The 15,224-nt window shown below is 44.2% G+C and overlaps 1 pseudogene; it reads right to left on the reverse strand.

Annotated features, from left to right (window-relative positions):
• Positions 1-13,718: 13,718 nt before the first annotated feature.
• On the reverse strand, positions 13,719-15,135 carry LOC110556762 (eukaryotic translation initiation factor 3 subunit E-like; annotated as a pseudogene).
• Between the last annotated feature and the right edge of the window lie 89 nt (positions 15,136-15,224).

Genomic DNA, 15,224 nt, shown 5'->3' on the forward strand with positions numbered 1-15,224 from the left:
AATCATTCTTTATTATCCAAAATATTAAAATTAAAGCCATAAAGCCCAAAGGAAAACACAGATTAAAAACCCCAATGTTTCACAGTCTCTTCCTCAGGGGGTCCCCAAAACATTGAGTGAGAATGGTTTTGAAAAGAAAGCAGGGGTGCTGGAGCAAAGAGCCAGCTGTAGATCATTGAGCCAAACGCTCAGTGACTGACCCAATCAGCTTCCCTTAAAGCCAAACACCAACTGTTTCATATGCAATTAATGATTGCCCTGGCAAATTAAAGTGCATCAAGTCGTCACAGGCATCCTTGAATGACAAGGCACGCAACAGTCACAGGTAGCTCGTCCCTGGCATCTACATAATGATATTACTAGGCTAATCTGGGCTGGGAGATTTAATTCTGCAAAACACCATGTGCTAAATATTTATATTCATAAAGGGCTGGAAAACTGTCCACATGCTACCTCTTGGCTCCCCATTTATCTGGACTAGGCCTCGGGCTCACTTGCTGGGTCTGTGGTAGAGGGTAAAAAGCATCAGTTGATGTCATTAGAATCCCACTGTTTCTGGTCCCCAACGCCACTCCTCAAAAAATGGCTTATTGCTGGATTGGGTATTCGGAGGTACCCGAAAAAGAGCAAAGCTTCTTTCTTCCCTGGAGATGCCAAAGGAGGAAGCCCCTTCATATTTCAGGGCTAAGAAAGGGGCAGCAGGATGAATGAACATGTCTGATCCTCATTCTTTGGTGCAGAAAATCAGAGTCCAGAGGGGGAAAGCAAAGACCATTCCAGCCATTCTTTCTGATCTTGAATGATCAGAGAAATTGCAGATTTGGGACGTTGCTGTGTTTGAACTATAAAATGGAAGAATAGGACCTTTCTAAATAATCCTAAGTAAGTCAGGCTGATGGGAAGGGAATATGTTTTGTGGCCTTTCGGATTTGTTCCAGTTTTCTCTGCTGAAGGTTGAGTCTGAGCGATGGCCCTTCATAGAACCCCAGCATTTAAGGTATGGGCCCTGAAGGGCTTGGCTGAGCCTGTGCTCTCAGGGGATTGCCAGCATCATTTGTGTCCATCCAGACACTGATTCCCTTTCCTTGTAGGCATTTTGAAACCAAACTGTTCAATCCGGTTCCCTCTGCCATTTCTCTGTTGGCAGCAAAGGCAGATGATGGAGCTTGTCTCTTCCCTGTGCACACCAAGACTTGTAGCCTTCAGCAGCTTTTCCAGGGCTCAGCATGTTATAATCAAGGCAGGGGCAGCTAGTAAAAATTACATTGACTGCAATCTAGAATGATTAACCAGCCTTAAGGGTGTCATGACTACACTTTACCGTTTTCCGTTCCCTGCAGTGACGTTAACAAGTAGTACTAATCAGCTGACAAATAAACTGCCAGAACACTGACTTCAACAGGAAGTGAGAATGGTTCTATAAGTTTGACTGTTGCCTGCTCTCCAGATTAGGCTTGGTAGAGCATTTGCCTAGCATGCATGAAGCTCTGGGTTGAGTTCTAATCAACCAGGTAAACCGTGTGTAATTATGTGCACCTGTAATCCTGGCACTCAGGATGTGAAGGCAGGAGACTAAGAGGTCCACAGTCATCCGCAACTACATAATAAGTTGAAGCCAGCCCAGACTACACAAGACCCTGCCTTCAAAATAAATAAACAAGCAAGCAAGCATGCTACCAAACAGACAAATAATGCAGTGTCCAACCTGTGTAAGTTCTAGCATGTTCCACAGTGGCATTGTCAAGCTTCTTGGGTGCAGACGAAAGGGGAATAATTGTTGACCTTATTCCTAAAAGACGTTTAATAGACATGATAGCTTGACTCTTGACCTCTTACTACCTTTGAGAAATTTTCCTGGTTTTCATTTATTTCTCGGTCTCCTACAGGAGACAATTCAGAATGAAACAATATTTATCACGAAGCACAACTACGTCAACTCACCCATTAATTTGGAGACACAAATGGACATGGGTGCAGGCCTATGCCTTTAGCACAGAGGATGAGTCAGGATGATTGCCATGAGTTCAAGGACAACAGGGTACATAGTGATGTCTTCTTTCTTTTCTTTTTTTAAAGATTTATTTATTTATTTTATGTATATGAGTACTCTATCAGCATGTACACCTGCACGCCAGAAGAGGGCATCAGATCCCTATATAGATGGTTGTGAGTCACCATATGGTTGCTGGGGATTGAACTCAGGAGCTCTGGAAGATCAGACAGTGTTCTTAACTGCTGAGCCATCTCTCCAGCCCCTTGATGTTTTGTTTCAAAGAGAAACAGAGAAAGAAGAAACTGAGACCTCATGACATTATAAGCAGTTGGAATTGAAAGGGGATTTTGAACCTGTGCTTTGAATCATAAAATGGCCTAAGTGTTAAGAGTCCAAATAGTGTCTGTCTATAGAAGAGAATCAAGTTGTGCCATTTTGTTTCTGGTCCTTGAACTGAATTCAGGGCCTCATCTGTGGTAGACAAAAATGCTAAGACACTGAGCTATATTCCCCACCTTCTCTTTAACATATATATCTCTCTAGCTCCTTTATATTTTATTGGAGTTCCGTTTTCTCTTTTTTTTTTTTTTTTTGAGGCAGTATCTCACACTGTAGCTCAGGTTAACCTAAAACTGTGTAGCCCAGGCTGCCTCAAACTTCTGGCAATCCTCCTGTTTATCCCCCCAAGTCTGAGGTGATAGGCATAAACCGTTGTCCTAGATTTGATAGAGACTCTTTAGGATGCCCCGGTTGATCCTCCTGCCTCAGCCCCATGGGTAGGCAGGATTATTTGCCTGCATCACCAGGTCCAGCTCAAGTTCTGATTTGCGCTAGAAGCAGCCCTTGTGCTATAGGATCATGTTCTCTTTGACTTTACATTTAGGCTTCATCAAAGTCATCAATAGGAGGCCTGGGAGGTAATCAGTTGGCCAAGTGCTTGCTGAACTAGTCTGAGGACCAACTCCAGCCTCCTAGTACTCACATAAAAAAGGCAAGCACAGCAGCCTCTGGTCAGTACCCCCACAGGCATGTGCGCCTCCCTGCCACAGCCCCAAATCAGTAAGTTAAAACAGAAAGTAAACTAGAAAACAAACAAAACAATCAACAAGAGCCAGGTGTGGTACTTCACAGCTGTAACCCCAGCACTTGGCAGGTTGAGACAGGAGGATCACTACAAAATCAAGACTGTGTGGCACCGCCGTGTGACTGTCAGGCCGAATGATATCGGGCAATAATTATAAACCTGAGTTACAAACCCCACAACTACTGGGAGCTTTGTTTCTTAGGCGCTATAGCCGTGAGAGAGGAACCGGCAGCTTGGGTAGGAGGAAGAGCCAGGGCAGGCTCTGACGTGGGTCACACCTGGCCTCAAAGGAGGAATACCAAAACCGTGATAAAGCCTTTTAGGACAGGATGTAGCTCGTGGGTAGAATATTTCTCTGACATATGCAAAATTCTGGGTTCAATCACCAGTAACCTGCTTTTAATCCCAACATCGGGAGGCAGAGGCAGGCAGATCTCTGTGAGTTCCATGTCAGCCTGATATACATAGTGAGACTCTGTCTCAAAACGAAGCACAACAAAAATAAAAATACATTTTTGTAGCCTGCCATGTAGCAACATGTCTGCAATTGAGCAAGTTTGAGTCCACCTGGGGAACGTGGCCAGATTGAGAAGAGGGGGAGGGTGCAGTGGGGCTAAATTTCAAAGTACATTGCTTCTTTCTAACTTCCCGGCTTACTAAGGAGCGGGGATTATACTGATGAACTTTTATTTATGATGAAAGGGAAGGCAGTAGATTATTCTGTATAAGGATGCCAACAGAGCAGGAAGCTGCTGGTAGAAAGGAGGAAAATCTGAAGGTGGGAGGAGGGGCCTGAAGAAAGGATACCAAAACCCACAATCAGAGCAGAGAGGAGAAAGAATTCCTCCATTGAGCCCAGTTAAAGCGATCCAACACCCTCACACAGACATACATGCAGGCAAAATACCAATGCACATAAAATAAATAAGTAAATCATATATATACATATGTGTGTGTGTGTGTGTGTGTGTGTGTGTGTGTATGTAAAGTAAAGAGAAGGTGGGGAATATAACTTAGTGTTTTAGTGTTTGTGTCTACCACATGTGAGGCCCTGGATTCAGTTCTAGGACCAGAAACAAAACAACACAACTTGATTCTCTTCTACAGATAGATACTATTTGGACTCTTAACAGTTTGGCCATTTTATGATTCAAAGCATAGGTTCAAAATCTACATTCAATTCCAACTGATTATAGTATCTTGAGGTCTCAGTTCCTTTTTTTTTTTTAATACACCATGTATGTGTATTTTACACAAAGAGCATATGTGAATCTGTTGCGTTTCTTTAATGTGTGGGGTATGGGTTTAAACATGCTAGGGTGATCGGTGAAAGTCAAGATAACTTTTGGGGAGTCAGTTCTTTCCTTCTACCATGTGGGTCTCTGGGATGGAGCTCAGAGTGTAGGCTTAGATTTTTCAAACATTTTTTTCGAACACCTACTTTATTTAATGTTCTTAAACGCCTCTATTTGTCTCCCATGCCCCCCACCCCACCACCACATACACACCTTAGGTAGGAGATTAGTAGGAAAAAGAGCTGTAGACCTACCTCTTTTAGCTACTTCCTTCTGATTTAGGGTCATTGGATTTGGGGGGGGATATACCAATCTCAGTCTTCAGGATACCAGCAGTCCAGTCAAACAGCAATGCAGCAAACCACAGCAGCAGCAGCAGCAGCAGCAAACAGCAACGTGGTGGTACTGCTCAGCAAAAGCGGCCAGGCTCTGCGCAAACGACAACACTCCATCAAAGCAGCATCAAAAGATGGAGGTTTGCCAAAGGGTTCGAGACCCATAGGTTTCTTTCTTTACTTATACGTTTCTTTTCTTTTTGTTGTTGCCTTGTTTGTTTGTTTGTTTTCCAGACAGGGTTTCTCTGTGTAACCTGACAGTCCTGAAATTCATTCTGTAGATCAGGCTGGCCTTGCATTTAGAGATCCACCAGCCTCCTGAGCACTGGGATTAAAGTGAGTACCACCTCTGCTTGTTTCTTATCCATCTGAGAGTGATAGACACAGAGTGAGTGTTTAAACCCTCTCTAATAGAGCTAATCCTTGCCTTAATCACCTCCTTCTCAAATGGCACTTTGGGAAGGCCAAAGGGATAAAAAAAAAAAAGTTTCCAATGATGTAAATGTCTGAAAAATAATAGCAGCCAGGAGTAATTGTGCTGAGGTCTGATGAAGTCCAGTTTAACAGAAAGCAACCTGCACAGACAGACCCAAGCCTGCAGACTCAAGTGTGATGAATACTGTTTGTCAAGCAGTCTAACAAATCGAGGCACAGAAATCCAGGGAAAGATAGCTTTGTCAGCACAAACAGCTCAATGCTGATTAATCTCTCAAGCCTGGAAAAACCAAATAAAGTGTGTATGAGTGTGTCTATAACTTGATGTATACACACACATAATATTTTTATAACCAAAGTGAGCCCTTTTTGTTTGTTTAGACAAAGGTTTCTGCTTTGGATACCAATGCTAACAAATAAGAGATGCTATCACTGCAGCTAAACTCTTGGGTTAGGCTATTTGTAACGTCTGGTTCTATCAGAAGGCAGGGGCCTGGGGAGATGGCTTTATTGGTAAAGAGCCTGCTGTACAAACACGGGACCTGAGTCCAGATTCCCCAGCACCCATGGACAAAGCCAGGTAGGTGGCATTGATAATCCCAGCACTGGAAAGGAAGACACACAAAGGATCCCTAAGGCTTGGGGCCTGGCAGCCAGCCTATCCTAAACTGTGATCCCCAGGCCAATCGCTGAGAGACCTAGTTTCAGAAAAACAAGGTGGGCAACTGGAGCCCTGCAGAACTTCACAGGGAGAGGAGTTGCTGATGCTTTCCACCAAGACACCAAGTTGAAAGTTATGTGACCGAATTGTCTTCTTCTAGTTGTTTTGCTTTCTTAAAGAATATTATTTTGGAAGCTGGAGAGATGGCTTAGTGGTTAAGAAAGCACTCACTGGCTGCTCTTCCAGAGGATCCAAGTTCGATTTCCAGCACTTACATGGCAGCTCACAACTGTCTGTAGCTCCAGTTCCAGGGAATCTGACACCCTCACGCAGATACATATGCAAGCAAAACACCGATGCACATAAAATAAATTTTTAAAAAAGAAAGAAAGAAAGAAAATTACTTTTGCTTGGCAACAGTGGAGCACACCTGTAATCCCATTGCTGCAGAGACAGGCAGAGGCAGAGTGGATCTGTGAGTTCCAGGACAGCCTGGTCTACAGGGTGAGCTCCAGAACAGCCAGGACCACACAGAGAAACCCTGTCTCAAAAAACCAACCAAACAAACAACAAATAAAACAAAGTAGTGCCACCATAACTGTTGACTGAGCACCTGTGAAAGCAGTCCGAGGTCAAGCTTTCAGATGAGTAAACTTCAGTTGACATCGACTGCAGCTCTCAAATGACCTTGACTTTCTGACACAGATAAGATGTTTATTACTGTTTTTAGCAGTTGCTGGGTGATGTGTATGTGTGTGTGTGTGTGTGTGTGTGTGTGTGTGTGTGTGTGTACATATATAGGCAAATGTGTGCGTTGTTTCAGGATCTAATCAGGCTTCATTTATTTTGTTTAGTTGTCATGCCCTTTAAGTTTTTTCTGTCTTTCTTCTTCCAAACCAAAGAATATTTTTCCAGAAGAGTCTCCACCCAGTTTCCACCTCTAGCCACAATGCTAGGTTTTCTTTCCTTTGAGAGTCACACATTTTGTTAAAAGGGACTGAACAGTCTCCTTTCCCTTCCCTTCCTCTTAAGGACACCTCAGGGCACTTGCCACCAGCCCAGACCTCATCGGTGTGCTCCTCCTTTCTTCCTGGGCTCCTTTGCAGCTTCCTCCTCTGCTCGACCTGAGAGCATGTGGTTCTCCTGGACTTCCGCCCTCGATGACTGCTGTGCTTTTTACCTCGTGTGCCTTCCCTGCATGGTTCCTCCCTTTCAGACACCCCTGTCTGTGGTATGGAAACTTTCTCTTGCTTCAATTCCAAATAGCCAAGGACTTCTCCACTGTCGGAAGCCTCTCGGAAGCTTCAGAGACACCTTGAAGCAATATGTCCAGAAAAGAACTGATTATCCCCCCACAACCAGCTCCTTCTATTGTGCTCCCTGTCTCAGAAAGTGGCATCCCTCATTCATCCTGTTTCTGGAGCCGGACACCTAGAAGTCATCTTTGAGACATCCCTTTGACATCGTCTGTGACATATCCAATCAATCACGGAGTCTCCCTGATTCTTTTCTGTAGTGTCCCTGGAATCCATCTATTCCTTTCGGTTCTCACCACCTCCCTCATTTGGGCTGCCACCATCTCTCCCAGGAAGATTTCCGCAAACTCATAATCCTTTTCCCAGCCTCCAGCTGTGCTCCATTCTAATCTATTCTCCACCCTGGGCTCTGAGTGGTTTTCTAAAAATACAGCTCTGACCATGCGGCAGCCCTGGTTAACATTTTCAGTATTTTCCCACAGCCCGCAGGATAAAGCGTGAATGCCTGAATTTGGCCTGTGCGCTGGGGTGAAAGTCAAGATATTAATAGTCCGTGAAGTACAGACCCCAGATGGAAGGGATGTTGCTGGCTCACCTGACCAGCTTCTGCCGGCTGAATAATGTTTTGTTGTTGTTGTTTTCTATTAAAGATTCCCTAGACTGAGCATGGAAGTCCAGCCTCCCTGTCCTCTCTGCCCAGTCATTGGCTCTCAGCTTCTTTATTAGCCAATCAGAGATAATTGGGGAGCAATGTTTACACAGCACTGATACAGGAGATCCTTCATAGAAATGGCAATGCCGTGTCTGGACTGTAAGCAGATCTCAGGGCACAGAAATCAGCATCTGAGTATACAGCTCGCCAGACCAACCCCCAGCACTCTACTGCAGTCCCCCGCCATCTGGTCTCAGCCCACCCATGCTTCCCCTAAAGTCACACTGGCCTTGTTTTTATCCCCAGACTATCTAATAAAATGCTCAGCTACCTATGTCTTGACAATGTTTCTTTGTTGTTGGTTTTGGTTTTTTGAGACAGGGTTTCCCTGTGCAGTCCTGGGACCCACTCTGTAGACCAGGCTGATCTCAGACTCAGATATCCACCTGCCCTTTCTCTGCCTCCTGCGTGCTGGGATTCCACTGCATATGTAGCTCTAGAACTCATAGACTCATTCTCCTGCCTTTCCTTCCTGAGTGCTGGGATCAAAGGTGTGTGCCGTTGAATCCATTTTTGTATTTCTATGAAAATTAGGAAGTGAAGGGAAGTGAAAATATCCTCTTTTTAGCTTCCAACTAAATCATTATTATTCCTACCAAATCAAATACAAAAACAAAATTTCCCAACTTCTTCTGGCCTCTTGATCCAAGGATCAAGCCTATAGTGGATTTTTTAGATTTTTTGTTTTACTTGTTTGTTTATTCTGTTGTTTTAATATTAAGGACTGAATCTAGTAGGCTGGGCTACATCCCCTCTTACTGAATTGACTGGACTGGCTTTGAACTTGTAATCATCCTGATTCAGCCTTCTCCTCAGAGTAGCTAGGATCACAGGCCTGCACACTGGAGCTAGGTAGTTGGTAGTTGGTAGGTTTTTGTTAGTTAATTTCTGTTCCAGTTTTCTTGATCTTAGATTGGCTGAGCCTGGAAAACTGAGGGTCATATTTTAGGGAAAAGAAAGAAAAGAGAGCCTTAGAGTGTGGAAGACAAGAGTTAGGGCATAGAGAAGGATGCTAGAAAGCCAGAGGTCAGCAAGAAGGCCTTGGGCACCTAAATGCCCAGGTAGTGATCTCAAATGTGGCCTCAGTTTAGAATCATTTGGAGCTTTTAAAAATTGCCATTGGTGCTGGGTGGTGGCACACTCCTTTAATCCTAGAACTCAGGAGGCAGAGGCAGGCGGATCTCTGTGAGTTCAAGGCTAGCCTGTTCTACAAAGTTAGTCCAGGACAGTCAGGGCTGGATTGGGCAGTGGCAGCGGCCCATGTGTCTTTAATTCTAGAACTCAGGAGGCAGAGAAAAGCAAATCTCTGTGAATTCAAGGCCAGCCTGGTCTACAGAGTGAGTTCTAGGACAGCTAAGACTATACAAAGAAACCCTGTCTCAAACAAACAAAAAAAAAGCAATCAATCAATCAATCAATCAATAAATAAATAAACAAAACTGCCATTGCCCACAGAAGTATTCAATCAGAACACCTAGAGTGCAAAATTGGGCATCATTAAAAAAAAAATTGTTATACTGTTCTTTTTTTGTCACATTTACTCATTTACTTACATACTTAGAAAAAGTTCAGAGGAAACCTTGCATGAATGTGTTCTCTCCTTCCACCGTGTGTGTCCTGGGGACCAACTCAAGCTGTCAGGTTTGGTAGCAAGTGCCTTAACCTGATGAGCCACCTTGGCTGCCCTGCTTAGTTCTTTTTGACGACAGTGTCTCACACAACAGCCCAGGCTCCCCTGAAACTCTGTGAAACAAAAGCCTGTCTTGAACAGAAACAAACTCAGAAAACAAAACGAATCAATGAACCCCCCCTCCCCTACACACACACAAACGACAGCAAACCCAGAGATATACTGACCATATGGCTACCGCCCTGTGGACATTAAATTCAGAACCTACCTCACTGCAAAGGACACCCGTGTAACAACAACACTAACTTCAATGCTGCACAATACTCTCCACACTGCTCTCAAACTTGCAGCACTCCTCCTGCCTCAAGTCTCCTGAACGCTGGAATTACGTGTGGGAGCCATCACTCCTGACTAGGCATGGATATTTTTGATAAAGTTCCTCAAATAACACATATATATGTGTATGTATGTATGTATGTATGTATGTATGTATGTATGTATAAAATAAAGGTTGGAAACTCAATTGCTGTAGGAAAGGGGATGAGGAGAAAAGAGCACAGACATAATTATGAAATGTTTCTGGTTCCAGTCTGCTATGTGTTAAACACCACACACAAAGTACTGAGGTGGGGATAGAAGGATGGATTCATGTATTTAAAGAAGTATTATGGATTGGGGGTCGTCTAGACATGGTAAAGCCTAGACACTGGCCTTGGTTACTGCCAAGTGTTGTAGCGTAGAGTGGCGGATGTGAAATGCTGCAGACGTCACAGCTGGATGGCAAAAAGAGACTGGTTGGCTGACACCAGAGCCCCTGCATAAAGGACATGGAGACCAGTTTTCCAGGTTTCGGCACCACTGTAAAAATGCCACACGCACTTACCAGAGCTGGTAAGAAGAGATTTATTGTACAGGGGTGGATGGGTGGAGGGAGAGAGAGCTAGCGTAGGAGAAGAGAGAGAGCATAGAAGAGAGAAAGGGGGATGGGGTGAGACACCTCAGCTGAGAAAAGTCAGAGACGGGAGAGAAACCGAGGCAGAGAGAGTTGGTGGAAGGGGCAGATGGGTTATATCTGGAGCACCAGGCCCAGGTGATGACATAGGATGAAGGTAGTGATAGGATGTTGTCAGGACCCTAAAGGTCTCTGAAGGCAGGCCAGTTGAATTGCCTGCACAACAACATAGCATTCTTCCTTTTTTTTTAATTAGAAAAAATGAGGAACTAGGAAGGGGTGGCAAGGCTGGAAAGAGGATGCTGGACTGCTTCTCAAGCAAGGCAAGTTAAAGCATGTAAATGACGTAGGTTCATTGGAGCTCTTGGCCGCCATGCAAGACAGTGAGAGAGAGAGAGAAATGAAATAAAACAAAATGTCTGGATGATATGGTGAAGGGGAAGGGGAAGTCCCTTCCCTGGAAAGTTCAGGGTAGGGGGTTGGGTGTATGCCAGCCATGTCCTGCAGCAGATGGGGACTGAGGAATGCTGGGAGAGAGAACCTGGAGCTGTTAATCTGGAGTCTGAAGCACACCAATCAGGCTTAACATTCAGGTGCTGGGTGAAATGGCTCCATCTGTAATTCCAGAACTTGGGAGGTTGAGGCAGAAGGCTTGCCTGAGTTTCAGGCCAGTTTGGGCTACCTAGAAATACTCTGCCTCAGCAAAAACAAAGAGATAAAAGGATGGCTCAGGTTGTGAGCTCAGATCCATCAAACATACATTAAAGAATAAATACATAATAGTAACAGTAAGGAGCTGGTCTGCATGGTAGTGCTACCTGTAACATGTAACAATCCTGATGTCTGATAGCTGGCAACAGTGAATTCCAAGATTAAGGTGGAGACAGCATGACAACAATCATTGAGCTCCAGGCTCAGCAAGAGACCCTGCCTCAGGAGATAAGTGGAGAGATAATACTCCACCTGGTATTGCCCTTTGGCCACTCACACACTTGTGTGCCTCCACACATGGCCACATGGCCGCATATATACCACACACACACACACACACACACACACACACACACACACCACACCACACACACACCACACACACATAAAAAAGGTGAAAAAGGGCTTGGAGCAGAAGCTTAAGGAAAAAATGCTTGCTCGGCAAACATGAGGATCTGGAGTTGATCTCCAGCACACACATGAAAAAGGCAGGCATGGTGTACATGCCAATATTGCCAGGGTTGGGGAAGTGGAGAACAAGAGATCCCTGGGCTAGCCAGCCTACGCTATGAGCTCCAAGCCAATGAGAGCTCCTGTGTCACAAACTGAGATAAACAATGCATGAGGATCCTCACCGGATATTAATCTCTTGCCTTCACACACACATGCACACATGTATGCATACAAGCACCTAAATGAACACATATAAACAACAAAAGGGCTGAAGAGGGAGCTCAGCTGCTAGAGTGCTTTCTTAGCATACATGAAGCTCTGGATTCTTCCCCCAGTACCACATGAAAAGGATTTAGTGGCCAATATCTGTAATCTCAGCACTTGATAGGTAGAAGCTGAAGGTCATTGTTGGGTACATAGCAAGTTGGAGATCAGCTTGAGCTATATGAGATCTTGTCTCAGAAAAGCAGAGATACACTGCCCACTTGACCTCCCTGCCCTGTGAAGTGACCTGGACATTAAATTCAGAAACTAGGGGTTGGAGAGATGGCTCAGAGGTTAAGAGCACTGTCTGCCCTTCCTAAAGGTCCTGAGTTCAATTCCCAGCCACCACATGGTGGCTCACAACCATCTCTAATGAGATCTGGTGCCCTCTACTGATGTGTATGCATACATACAGTACAGAGTACTGTATAACTAATATATAAACACATCTTTAAAAAATTCAGAAACTACCTTATTGCAAAAGGCACAACCATAATAACACCATTGACTTCTGCGCTGGGTGATTTTAAGAAAGTGATGCCATGCCTTTCTCCACAGGAAAAGGATGTGTGTGGGAGAGAGTTTGGCTTGCACGAAGCTGTTCCTGTTCCTGCTTACCATTTTGCAAACCTTTAATCTAGAATCTTTGGTTGACATCATCAGTACAGTGTTTTCCTATATACCAGTTCCTCATCAGTGCTGTCTGAAGAAAGCCAGAATGTGGGGGGTGAGGAGGTGGCTGTTATGCTGTTGTCTGTAGTCCCCTTCTCTGGTGCATGGTCCACTCCTTCCCTCTTAGATATGCCTTCTCTGGTCCCTCCCTTCCACTTCCCCCTTCCCTCAAGGTCTAGAGACTTGTTCATCTCCATTGGGCAATTTCCCTGGTTATTGCAGGAATACAGCCCACAATACACACTGCTTCCGGGGCCTGTACTGCTTGCACCGAGTACCCAATTTTATTTTATTTTATTATTTTTTTTTCCCAGACAGCGGTCTATGTGTAGGCTTGGCTGTCCTGGAACTCACTCTGTAGACCAGACAAGTCTTGAACTCACAAAGCTCCACCTGCCTCTGCCTTCTGAGCGCTGAGATGAAAGGTGTGTGCCACCTTTGCCCACTGACCACCCCAATCTTTCATACCTACCTAAAGCTGAGTTACTGCAGAGGGTGAAGGCTTGTTCCTGTCAGCTCAGCAGTTGGGAAGCTGGACACAGAGGATTGCTTTGAGTTGAGGCCTTGCCTGGATTTTACAGAAAATTCCATTTTAGTCTGGCCTACAGAGTGAGATCCTGTCTCAAGAATAAAAGTGCTAAGTTATTAAGTGCTAAGGTTGTCATAATAAAACAGCAACATGATTACCAATGACTAAACAGTCTTTTGTTCTGTTTTGAGACAGGGTCTTTCTATGTAGCCCTGGCTGTCCTGGAACTTACTATGTAGACCAGGCTGGCTTCAAACTCAGAGAGATCCACCTGCCTCTGTCTCTCTGAGTGCTGGGATTAGAGGTGTGTGCTCCACACCACATCTTCTTCTGGTTCTGAGGGTATACACACAGGTACATTAAAAAATAAATACATGTGGGTGGTGGTGGCCAGCCTAGAACAGAGTGAGTCCAGGACAGCCAGGGCCACACAGAGAAACCCTGTCTCAAACAACAAAAGCAAGGAAAGTACAAAAAGCGGCTGATAAAATCGCTCAGAGGTGGGGAAAAAAAAGCTTTCCAGGAAGCTTAATGAGCTGAGTTTGGTTCTTGGAACCCAAGTGGTAGGAGTGAATTAACTCCTTCAAGTTGTCCTCTGGCTGTCACACCGTGCCAGGTATGTCCACCCCACAAAATAATTAAAGTAATTAAATTATTATTATTGTCATTTTGTTTTTTTTTATAACAGCCAACTTTATTCAAATTTTCCAAAGTTAATAGCAAACATGTAAATTGCTTCTAAAAATGTATGTCATCCTTTATACATAAAGGTTACTGTGACTTTCATGGATTCCTTTTACTTGTTTTCTTTATAATCCTTTAATAAAAGCCAGAATCTTGGGTTGACCAGTTGGGAGCCTCTGATCTACTGTTCTGATTAAGTTTCTTTTTGATATTCATGGCCAACTTTTAGTCTTTTCAATCACTTGCTGATAGGGTGAGACTGCCTTGTTACCCATTACCACATGACCTAGTTTAGAATCAGTCTTGGCATCCAACCTTGCATTTCTAATCAAATTCACAATCCATCTTTCAGCTTCTTCTGGAGTCATATTCAGTTTATCTGCTAACATATTAAAGCTGATACACTGGTGGATATGACAAAAAGTCTCACATATGAGGAGTCGGGCATTCTCAAGGAAGTCCTCAAGACACGCCACCAAGAAGAAGTCATTCACAAGCACTGATTCACACTCCCTCAGCTTTTTCTGAGCCCCATCGAAATCAAAATTAACATATAAGCATTCAACAAATTCTGTAATTGGGTCTTTATATGTATAAGACTCCTGCTGGATAACTTTCACTAGATCTTTCAGGACCTGCCGGCGTTTTCGCACATCTTTGTTATAACAGCAGTGGTCAAATAGCGGAGAATATGTGGACACATTGTCTGGATTGCATTAAGGTACTGTGGTTGGTAAAGGAAGAGATCAATAATATTATCACTTAGACCCTATCACTTAGGCCTTTTGGCTGGTTGAAAAAACAAACAGAGACCAATGGATGAGCCATGCTCGCTGCTGAAGAGACTGGAGCGGAGAACTCACAGAATGATTGTCTGTGGTCTCTTTTAGCCGAGTCGAGTCAGGTCTTCCATGGCTGCATCCCAACTCTGCATTAAGATTTCAGAGGCCAGTTTCCCTCAGAGTGAACTTAAAGCATTTCTATCTGTGGCTGGAACCAAAACGCTAAAGAAGTAAAGATACTCTGCAGCTCCTGAGTAATTTCCACACTCATATTGGAAGTTTGCGTATCTATAGAGTGTATCTACACACTCTTGCCTAAACCCATGCTTGTCTGCCAGGTAGTCAAACAGCATCCGACCATCCCTGGTCGACTGCATCTGTCTTATAGTTTCTGGATCTTCAAACATCTTCACAATTGGTTCTGTTTCTGCCTGGAGCTGCTTCAGCTGGGCAACAACTGTGGTTCTTTTCTCTCTCAAAGCATGAGGGATATCATCAGAATAAAGGTTTATGAGGACATCCATAGCAAAGTCTACCATATTGGTATCACTAAGAAGATCCAATTTTCCTTGTAATAATTCTTTTTCCATTTTATATCTTTTTCACAGAGAGAAACTCAAGGAGCGGAAAGACCAGGTGCCGATCCAGAAAGTGCAGGATGCAAGTAGTTAGGTCATACTCCGCCATCTTGCCGGGGAGAAAGAGTGTTACTTTGGTTTTTTGAAACGGGGTTTCTCTGTGTAGCCCTGACTGTCCTGGAACTTGCTTTGTAGACC

Source organism: Meriones unguiculatus, chromosome 1 (assembly GCF_030254825.1).
Source record: "Meriones unguiculatus strain TT.TT164.6M chromosome 1, Bangor_MerUng_6.1, whole genome shotgun sequence".
NCBI lineage: Eukaryota > Metazoa > Chordata > Mammalia > Rodentia > Muridae > Meriones > Meriones unguiculatus.